The following is an 11848-nucleotide window of genomic DNA, read 5'->3' as shown; positions in this document are numbered from 1 at the left end:
CTAAAGGGTCACCAAGGGTAGCTAGTGGAAAAGCCACAATACAAATTCAGGTCTTTCGTATCATGCTGCCTCTTGCCAGAATCTTTCAATGTTAGAGCTAGAATTGAGAGTTTTCATTCTGTGTTTGACAAAACTGAGACCCAGAGGGAAGAAGAAACTTACTTAAGATCAAAGAGTTAGTAAGTAGAGAAGCCAGAAGTGAAACCCAAGTCTCTTGAATACTAGTTTGGAACTCTTTCTCTAACACCATGCCACTTCTTATTCAGAGTTGGATTTAACACTAGTTGGGTAACAGGCGATTATTCTTTATTATCTGATAACATCCCCAGAGAATGGCTTTTCTTTTAGACAAGGAACACATCAGGCTATCAGACAAATGCCAAGGACGTCCAAAGTGAGAGAGATTTTTGGTAGGCATCTTTCTCATATGGGGTGTACTTACACAGTGGTTTCCCAAAGATGCCTTTTGTTTCTTTACCCTCATCTTGTTTCACTTAACAACTTAAGATAGGTTTTAAGGTGAAAAAGATAGAAAACTAGAGAGATTAAAGATGCACAAGAAGGGGGACAATTGAGCTATTAATTGAGCTCAAAACCTAAAAATTCCTTCAATGCCATCCCAAAACAATTAAACTAACAAAAACTCACCTCTTTGCTCTACTTCATGAAAGAGTCTAAAAAGACTACCCTATAATCATTGCTTCTATTTGTTTACTAGCTACTTATCTTTCAATCCCTTGCAATCTGGGCTTTTGTACTTGTCATTCTACTGAAATAGGTCTTTCCAAGGCCACTAAATGACCTCCTCATTGCATTAATTAACCTTTCTTTTCTGTCCTTTTTCTCCTCGACCTCATTATAGGAGTTAATATTGTTGACTGCTCTTCTCTTGGTACTCCCCTGGCTTTTGTGGCACTGACCTCTTCTGGGTCTTCTCCTACTTTTCTGATTTCTCAGTCTCTTTCCTTGACTCATCTTCCTTCCACCCATTAAACTTGTATGTCCCTTCAGGTTCTTTCCTTAAGCCCTCTTCTCTCTCTATTCTCATTCTCACTGTTAAATATCACTTCTATGCAGATGTCTCCCTCACCATTCCTCTTCCTTGAAGTTTAATCTTAGATTTACAAGTATTTCTTGTATATTTCTACCTGTTTCATTGATGCCTCGAACTTAGAATCTCCAAAATCGAGGTCATACTTCGTCTTCTTTCTTCCAATTTACCCATTTCTATTGATGGCACCACCATTTTTCTAGTCACCCAGGGTTAAAACCACAGGGTCATCTTTTATTATTTCTTCTCCCTCTCCAGCACCAATCCCCCCAGCTGATAAATTGAGAAGTCCTATTTATTCCACCTTCATAATCTCTTACATCAATTTTCTCCTCTTCACTACTATTATAACCACCCTCAATCTTTCTTCCTTGGCTATTTTAATAGCCTTATAACTAGTTTTCAGAAGCAAGTATTTCTTAAACATCTACTATGCATGAGGGACAGTGTTGGATGGGTAGTTAGAAAGCTGGTCTGGATGACCTGAGGTCAAAACATGCCTCTCTTACATACTGGTTGTGACTTAAGATAAATCACCTAACTTCTAGGTTCCTTGGGCAGTTTACTAAAACTAATAAAATGCGGCATTTGTAGAATGACTTTTCTCAATTAGCTCCCTTTAATCAATAAAATTATCTGACCAGCCACTATCCTATTTTACCATATGCAAAATACCATGCAAGGACCTAAGGTAAATTTTTAAAAGAGAACAAAGCAGTCATTTCTTGGGGCTGAGGGAAGGTATGGGACAGAGGTCTTTCTACTGCAGTAGTACAGAGTTTGATTCATATACAGTTAAATATATGGGAGGGGTAGGATGTCTTTAAGTATTTTATTTGAAGGGTTATTATATGGAAGATAGATTAGATTTGTTTTGTTTGACTCCAGAAGGCAGAAGTTTGACTCACCCAGGAGTAATGGGTGAAGTTATAAAGAGGCAAATTAAGGCTTTGCTACCAAGAAAATACTTAAGAATTAGAGCTGTGCAGAGAAAGAACTGATAAATAGAATTATGTATAGAATAATTTTACATATATATGTGTATGTATATATGTTACACATATACGTATACATATTTGTGTCTAATGGTGGCCATCTCTAGGGTGAGGGGAGGGAAGAAAAAAAGGAAAAAAATTACATGATAACTTTATTATATATTTAAAATATTATGTATTTATTATGTATATTATATATAGCAAGTTGTACATAATAGATTTGTAGTTTCATGTGCAATCATTTTTTTAAAATAAAGCTACATTATGGAAATGCTTGTTTTATTCCATAATAAGATAAAAATTTAAATATATAAAAATTTAAAATAAAATAAAATATAAAATAAATAAACTTTAAAATAACAGCTAAAAAAGTAAAATAAAACTAAAAAATAAAAGAATTAGAGTTGTCCAAAGGTGGATTGGGCTGCCTAGAAATTTGATGGGTTCTCTTTCCTTGGAGGTCTTCAAGCAGAGTCTGGATAATCATTTGGGAATGTTATAATGAGGATTCTTTTATTGTATAGGTTGGACTAGATGGTTTAGTTCCCTTCTAAGTTCTAAATTCTGTGATTCCATGACAGCCACCTTCAGTGTAAACATTATTGTGAAGAATAGCAGACTAATCACTAGTTCCAAAAGCCATCATGTTGGGAGTCCAGAGATGGGTCCAAGATTTGTTCATCAAGAATGGATGTCTTACTCTGGTCTTTGCTCAGGGAATGACTTTGAAGGTCTTCTCTCTTTACCCCAACTGCCCTAGAATCTCCTGTGACTCTGCCCTGACTTTCTGCAACAACACTACTGTTCTCTATTATTCCTGGGGTGAGACTTAGGGAGGTCCTACTGTTGATGAACCAGATCATCTCTGGACCAGACCTTCGCTCATCAGTCCCTTAAGCATCAGAAAGAATATTTTCTAAGAGTACAGTCTCATATACTAGGCCCAGCTCTTGGCTTTAGTAGGTAATCTCACTGCGTAGCACCCTCCATCATTTAGAAATTGGGTAAAGGAATTGGCATTAAATATAAACTTCACTCAGGCCCTTGGGGATCTGCTCACCAGTATTTACAGGCACAAAATTTCCTTTCCTACCTGGTGCTTGAATAAGAACTGATGTGATCATAGAAACTTTGAGGGTTGAATCCTCAGTCAAATGGTTCAACATCCTCAACCTACAACTAGTAATCTTCCACCTCTTCTTCTGAGATGTAGAGTTGCTAGTTGTCTAGGAGAAAATGCCTTTCTCTTGCTCCCACTTCCCTTAGTTTCCTCACTGTCCTCCACACGACTATCAAACTGATTTTCCTAAAGAGTAAATCTGATCATATTGCTCCTCTACTTAATAAATGTCAATAATTCCTTATTGTCTCTGGAGTCAAATATGAACTCCTGTTTGGCCTTCAAAGCTCTTTACAACTTGACTCTAGCCTACTTTTTCAGCCTTATTCCTCTCACCTTACTTTATTCCCTCCCAAGTCTTAGTTTGCATTCTGCTCTTCTGCTGTGCCCACTGACATCCCTGAATCATGCATGGGGAGTCCTCTTTGTGGCCACGTAGAGGGATTAGCTCAGAGGGTGCTGGCAGAGACTACCCAAGAGAGTGAAGAAAGTGTCTAGTCCCGTATTTCTTAGTTGTCAACTGTTTTGCCTAAGTTGTACAACTAGTATAACTAGACTGAAAGTAAACTGGGCTGAACATTTAATAGTAGGGCTCTTAGATTTCAGGAAATGTCCAAGGAAAGGCCAGAAGCAGCTGCTGGAACTGGTAGCCATGTAAGTGAAGGAATCTTTCCTGATGGGGTGAGGACTGAGGGACCCTAGCCAGGAACCCAACCTGTGGTCCCTGGCCCAGGGGCTCTTGAGACAGGAGAAGGAGAACAGGTTTGGGCTAGAGATTGGGGAACTTCCACCAATGGGAATTAATCTCCAGGCTTATCCTATAACTGCTCATTTGAGCAAGGGGGTGACTCCCTGCCCTGAAGGAGCAGGCATTTGGAAGAAGGTTGCTGGGATGGCAGTAGGAAAAGTTCAAACAGAAACTCGAGGAGTCCCTGGTTTAATGGCTCATGAGGGTTCCATCTAATGGAGCCAACACTGAGAAGCTCTCAGCTTAGAGGAACTCTGAGAATTTACTTTTATAGTCAACTAAATTTATTAGAGCCTCCGGAGAGGGAATGTTCTTTGTCCCTTTTTATGTAACTGAACTGGGGGGTTAGTTGTACTTGGCTTCTGAGGGAAATGTTTATATTAATAACCCATTATTAAATTAGGATTGAAGTTTTTTGCCCCCTTATTTCCTCATTCAGGGACAGTCCCTGTAGGCCAGTCAGTCAGTCTCAGAAGGACATAGCTAATAAATGAGATTAATTGCCCAGGAACCTCCCACCCAGAGAATCTAATCTAAGTGAATTGCAGCCCTAAAAGCATTAAGTTCATGCTCTTGAAACCCCACATTTTTCAGTGGGAGTGGTCTGGGTGGAGATGGATTCCTTTGTCCAGAGTTCTAGAGGCAGCTGAATCTCAAGATAAAGCCAAATTCTCATCAGGAGGAGGGGCTTTAGCCTACCTCTTCATTAGAAAATATCTACCCACTCATTGACCACCAATCAGGACTGATTTTCTCCTATCAGGGGCCCCTCCTTTTCCAAAGGTATTTAAGCATTCAAGGATCTCCATGGTTTTGTCTTTGGTTGCTGAGAGAGATCCTTGGCCATCTGTTTATTCATTATTTGCTAGCCTAATTAATAATTTGATCATTAATTATCCAGAAATTCTATCTCTCAAACTTTATATTCCCTTCACTTCCTAAAGATGAATTCCTACTGCAGCCAGCAGTCAGTGGGGATCTGGAAGGAAGGGGTGAGATTCCTGAAGGAAATGGGTTCGACAGATTGGATTTATGGGGGCCCCTTATTCCCAAGGCCTTCCACAATTTACACCCAGTTTGTCTCAGGGGCAATTAGATTCCACCTTTGAATAAAGACCCACCCAAATGGATTCAGACTTCATTTTTGTAATGATATAAATTTTTGTTTTTCAACCTTTAAAAATTCTTATTTTAAGACAAATTCTTGATCTGGTGGCTGATAGCCCCTAGCTCTTTCTGCATCTGTGCCTGTTTTATCTCCTGAAGGGTTTCCAGAGCCCTCACCTTTCCCATGTAATTACATTCACTTTGCCAGTTCAAACTTGGGCTTCTTGAACATCTTGATTTTTTGAACACATATATCATGTAGAAGAGAAATGGATTGTCAGGTCTATGTCTTTTTCAATGATGTCTGCAATCAGTTTATTGACAACTTCTTTTGTGACATTTGTCTGTACCTCGAGGCTCATGATTCCATCATTTTCTTGAGAATTTGATGGATCTGTTGATGTTGGGCATTAGTGGCCTTATGGATCTGGTTATTGTATTTCCTGGTAAATCACCACAAAAGAGACAGAGCAAGTAGTCATTGGTAGTTTTGACATCAACACAGGCTTCAATCATGGTCTGACACTTTTTGACTATGGAATACATTTTGTCCTAAGTAAAATTCATTCCATGGAAATTAGTCCAACAATTTTTAGCCTGAACATATCTTTAGTAATCCACTTGAACTGAAGAAAAGCAAACTCATCATTTTGAAGATTAGGAAACTTCCCTTAAAAAACATGACCCTTGAAACTATCAGAGGTAATTTTCATTCTTTGAGTTTTTATGCCCAGTGTCTTGTATATATTGCATAATTTGTATGTATTGTATAAATTGCTAATATTATATATAAATAGCTGATTCCTTGACATCATACCAATCTTTCTTCAAAAATGGATTAATCATTTTCTTTGTGATTCTTTTTTTTTAAAATCACATTTAGTGAGGCACTTACCCTTGCTAATTATCATTGCTCTCCATCAGAAAGCCAAAATACCAAAAGCACAACTTTTGTAAGATTTAAGAAGGATCAGCTTCAGTTTTTAGGTATGGGTCTCTACCATTACCCATAATGGCTGATAAGTAATTGGTCGTTTAGCTGGAGGTTGGGACAATTGTGGCTTGAGAAAATACTCTCAGTTTTAATAGGTACTCTGGGAAGCTGAGGAAGAGTCACAGAACCCACCTTTGCCCTGCTAGGTGAGAAGAATGGGATGGCAAGATCCCTTTGGGGGAGCAACCTTTGGGTGTGTCTCCCGAAATAATGGGCTGATAATAAAGCAATTGGTGCTCATCCCAAGAGGGTGCTAATAAAATTATACAGGGAAATTTAGTACCAGAGCACTAGGGGCCCTTCGGACTCACCTAAAATTAAATTATCCTTTAAAGCCTCTGTCCCATTTGGATCAATCAGGGGAGGTTATAGAGAGCAGTTCATGGAGGTAAGGGATATTATAGGCTTGGTGTTCATGTGGGCCCTTTTGGCAACTTCTAGACACGTTACTGTATGTAGGGAAAAATAGAAACCTTTAGAGTTACCTGAACCACATTTATGCATATTAACTGTGTAATTAACACCATACAATATTGGGTTCTTGTGAGGGGGGTGTTGGTGAAAGGTATTCCTTCTTTAGTGATACAGTCTAGAGTACTTCATTATGGCAGCTTCCCTTACAATAACCCTATACTACTCGTGTGGAAGGCAGCTGGCTCCTAGCATCTCACAGGAGACTACACAGATCTGAACAAAGCTGTTATCATGCCCATCCCTATAACTGTTTCTGACCTTGTCAGTGCTGTACTCCAGGTCACCCAGGACCAGGGTGAGTGGTATGGAACTATCAACATTGTCAATTTTTTTTTCCTTTTCCCTGTTCCTATGGATATGATTCAAGAACAGAAGTCCAACATACCTTATTCTTTCCTCTGGACTACCTAAACTCTCCCTTATACTGTCACTGGACAGAGACTTGAAAGAGATTTCTCTTCCTGAGGACACTAATGTACACCTCTACTTTGATGATATAATATTGACCAGCCAGATGAGGCCACAGTGGCAGAGCCTTAGATGGTGGCCCACATAAGGGGCAAGAAGTGAGAAGTCAACCATAAAAAAATCCAGAGCCTAGACTGCCCAAACAAGTTTTGGGGAATACAGTGGGAGGGGACAACAAGAGGATTTCAGGCAAAGTCCAGAATAAGCTACTTCCCTATGTTCTATGAAGGAAGCCTTGAAACTTATTGGCCTCTAAAGCTTTTAGAAAGCCTGCATTCCCTAACTGGCTATCCTGATGGCCCCTATATGCCAAGTTACCTATAAGTTTGCCTTTTTCAAGTGGGATGCAGAACAGGCTACAGTCCTAGAAGATATGAAGTAGGCTTTCTACCAGTTTTCCCCTTGAGTCCTTATAACTCTGCAAGGCCCATATTTCTGGAGGTTGCTTTCCATAAAAGCTAGGCTAAGTGGATCCTTTTGTAGTTACCAAGAAGTGGTAGGAATACACTACTATTAGGCATCTGGAGTTCTAAGTTCTTCAGAGAAGCCGCTTGCTATATTGCTTTTGAAAAGAAGTCTCTTGCCTTTTACTGAGCCCTCATTGCTCTTGAAGACATGACACAGGGTCATATAATCACCCTTTGTTCAGTTACCTATTATGGGTTGGGTGATTCAAATCAGTCCCTCTAACAAGATAGGTAGAACACAGAAGGTGTCTATTGCTAAATGAAAATGGTACATTGGAAATTATGCTTGGCTTTATAAAGAGATGATGACAATGTCCCAAACTGACAATGTCCCAAAACTACTCCCTGGAATCCTGTTTCCTTTGATCCCCCAATGGCCACCACCTATCAGGATCTGGCTCCTAAGGAATGCTATTTTCCCCAGTTAACCAATGGATTCATCTGTTTCGGGAGAGGCTTATGCAATTGTACTTCACAGTTACTAAGTCAATAAGTATTTATTAAATGCCTAATATGTGCCACAGAGGCAGCTAGGTGGTGCAGTGGATAGAGTACCTGGGCTGGAGTCAGGAAAATCTGAATTCAAATCTGGCCTCAGACACTTATTAGCTGTGTGACCCTGGGTAAGTAATTTAACCCTGTTTGTCTCAGTTTCCTCATCTGTAAAATGAGCTGGAGAAAGAATGGTATGTCATTCTAGTATTTTTTTGCCAAGAAACCCCCAAATGCGGTCATGAAGAGTTGGACATGATGGAAATGACTGAACTTTTTAAAAAAAATGTGCCATATACCATGTTAAATGCTGGGAATACAAAGAAAAGCAAAGGTTCTCTCCTTTGGTGTCAAGACCAATGAAGGTATTTCATCAATACATTTCATACAGTTGTTTGTGAGGCATATCAGTGCCTATCAGAGACATTAGGTGCTTAATAACCAGGTTGCAGCTGTTACAAGAATAGAAATTATGGAGTGGGTCCAGTGCCAATTTGGACATTTGGGTGGTGATCCCATGTTGTTCTGGGCACAGGACAATATGATTCCCCTAATGTAGGATAAAGCAGTTCTTCTTGCTAACCTGGGATCTTTGTGATAGTCAGAGTATCCAGCTAACCCAAGTGGCCCTCAACCTGTCTCTAAATGTAAAATGGCACTCTCCCATCAAAGGGGAGGAGGCTTTCCCCTGCTAATTAGCAGCTGCATCATTATGCATATGACTGCCCAGGTCAGATGTCCTACCTCCCAGAAGCCATGTCTGTGACAAATCAATGTTATCTTGAGAAGAAAGGCTCTCTTGGCTGATGGTTTCTTGGATCCAATTTTTAGGAACAATCACTTGATAAGGAATGTAGTTTTGGGACATACTTCTAGCTGACCCTCTCTGGCCCTTCCTTATTCTTTTCCCAGCATAGAGTTATCTGGGTATCAAGGTCCTTGTTTTGTCAGAGGGTTCCGTACACCCTGAAACAGTCATCCAGCGTGTGGATGAGACTGAAACTTGATCTTTCTGAAGGAGGAAGGAAAGACTTAGGATTTTTGGGTTTTATTCTTCTCCAAATTTTTGTATTGTTTTTCCCCTTTCTATTTAGTACTGCCCATGCCAGGAGGACTGACCATTTAAAGACTTGAGATTTGGCCTTTCCAAAGAGGGGAGGAAAGTCTTAGGATTTCTGGCTTTTGGTTTCTTCTGCATCTTTGTTTTGTTCCATTTTGTTTGTGTCTGTTCCCCCTTTCCTCTTACTACTGACCATTTCAAGAGGACTCTCCAATAAAAGCCCTATAAGCATTTAAACGGTAGAAGGCTCTCTAGGACAGGGGCTTGCCAGTGTGCCACATCCAACGAGACACCTGCTTTTGTATGGTCCCATGAGCTAAGAATGTTTTTTACATTTTAAAAATAAAATAAAACTTTATTTAAAAATATAAAAACTACGCTGTAGGTGGTGGCTCTGATAAGTAATGTGATATATACAATGGGGGCCCTGGTTTGCACACAAAGGATCTATTGTAACAGTTGAAGCATAGTTGTTGGGACAATGGGATCAGAGAGCATATACCAGTAGCAAAAGAGGGTCATCTAAATATCTCTTGGGCTGCTCAGAATTAAGAAGATAGAATCATAAATGTGCCATATCAGCAAGTTTGCTGGAAAATTTTAGTAGCCAGTTCTAATTAGAAGTGGGTGCAGTTTAAAGCTTAAGCATACCAAAGTTGTGTAACAGGAGATATAGCAGTCTTAGGAGAATGGGGCCATAGACTCCCCCGGCTCTTCACTGAATAATAGCTCAAGTATTTTCTTCAGGCTGTTATTTTCCTAAATTTAAACTTAAAACTTAAAGTTTCACAAGAAGAAATTAAATTCAATTCACTAAACTTTTATTGATCTTTCACTATATGTAAGGCACAATCTTGTGCTCGAGGAACTTACATTCTAATGATGGTATATAATATGTACAAAGGTATTAAAAAAAGATTTATACAATTGCACGAAATGTTTGCTGTGTCCTCACAGTCTAAGGGCCAGATCTATTACATTTCCACCCCGCTCTGAGGTTTGCTGGTATTCTGAGGCAATTGGGAGGTCTTTCATTTTTGTCGTTGACTGGAGTCTCCATGTGATGTTGTATCAGTAAGGCAATAATAACAATGTAGATGATAATTGTCAAAATGCCTATGTGGTTCTGTATCGCAAAGTATATAAGACTCTCCACATAGAAGATAGAAGAAGTAAACCATTTATTCAGACCCCAGAGAACCAGATCCCACAAGCCATTGATCCAATCTATCAGAGCAGTAAAACATTCCATACATGATATCATAACCTGGAGCCTCACCATCCCAAAACCTCTCCTACCCCCCGCTGGGGTCTTCTAAAAAACAAACTCATAGTACAGCTAAGTCAGCCTGCTCAGTTCTAACCATCATGAGGGTGGCCATTAGCAGCCATTGGCAGCCATTTGCAGCTACTACTGTGCGCTCTCTCTCTCTCTCTCTCTCTCTCTCTCTCTCTCTCTCTGCATTTCCTGTAACATAACTTCCTTTTCCTGTCAGGAAGCTCCTCCTACCACATGTAACTGAGGCTTCCTGTGACATAAGCAGGTCACATGGCCTATTAATGGGTGGGAAAGATCTTCAAATCTAAATTGCTACTACAGATTTTTTCACCCAATTTTAGGGGTCCCTGCACTCTGGTTACATTTAATGGCTTAACAGATTAGCTTTTACAAAGGGATATTTACTTTATGGATAACACAACAATGAACATACAAACTATATTCCTCTCAATGCCTTGGGGTGTAATCCCCCTGCACCACTTTAGTCTCTAAGGAGGGAAGTAGGATTACTTTCACAGTTTAGCTCTGTTTCTACAAAGCACTAGTCCCAACAAGTTCAACGTCAAAGACTCTTCCCCTCTGCTTTAGTTTCCCAAGTGCCTTGCTTCTAAATACTTCCCTTGCTAGGCTGACTGAAACATCTGGCCTGGAATCTCGGCCTCTGAGGCCCATATGGCTTGAGCTCTCTGGTCTGTGAATCTATTCCCTGCACCTAAAACTGAAAAGGTAAAAAAAAAAGATAAAACTCCATGTCCATTACTTGGGGCCAGAGAGCCCATGGGGAGGGTAAAGTGGTTCTCAAGTCTTCCCCTGCTTACTGCATGATGTCATCTGTTACAGAGCAAGTGAGTACTTCCCTGGACACTGCAGAAAAGAGTGATAGAGATTGTTCTTCTAATCAGGTAGTTTTGAAGCCATAGTCAAAGGAAAGGAGCTACCCTGAGCCATGTGTTAGGTCAACATGGAACATTCACACTTGCCCTAGTCCTTCTGTTCCTCAAAAGCAAGTCCCTGCCATCTCCTATGTGAACAACTCTACTTCAGGAGATCATTCACCAAACACCAATATAAAAAATAATTGTAAGAGGTTTAGAATGCTAACTGGAGGGTCAGGGGTGGAAATCTGAAAAAGGATCAAGGAGGAAGTGGCACCAGACCTGAGCTTTGAACAAAGCAAAGGATTCTAAGAGGCAGAAGTGAGGGGGAAATACATTTCTGACTTTGGACATCACTTGTGCAAAGGCATGGGGGCAGAAGACAGAATGTCATGTACAGGGACTAGCTAGCAGGTCAATTTGATTGGAAACTAGAGTTTATTGCATAAAGCAGGAAATAAAATTGTAAAGTCAGATGGGAGAAAGGTTATTACATGCCTAGCTGAAGAGATTGCTAATATATCTGAGGGCAGGGATTCATCGACATTTTTGTCTCATGGAGCCTTTTGGCACTCTGGTGAAGTTTGTGGACTCTTTCTCAGAATGGTGTCTTTAAATGCATAAAATAAAGTTCAAAGGATTAGAAGGGAAACCAATTATATTAAAATATAGTTATAAAAATTTTTATAAGAAGAAGTTCATGGATCCCTAGTGTAAG

General features: G+C 39.8%; 1 pseudogene; it reads right to left on the bottom strand.

Moving 5' to 3' along the window:
- Positions 1–5100: 5100 nt before the first annotated feature.
- LOC118857671 lies at positions 5101–8674 on the bottom strand (annotated as a pseudogene).
- Positions 8675–11848: the final 3174 nt, after the last annotated feature.

Source organism: Trichosurus vulpecula, chromosome 7, assembly GCF_011100635.1.
Source record: "Trichosurus vulpecula isolate mTriVul1 chromosome 7, mTriVul1.pri, whole genome shotgun sequence".
NCBI classification, from domain to species: domain Eukaryota; kingdom Metazoa; phylum Chordata; class Mammalia; order Diprotodontia; family Phalangeridae; genus Trichosurus; species Trichosurus vulpecula.
This window is presented reverse-complemented; position numbering and strand designations above follow the sequence as displayed.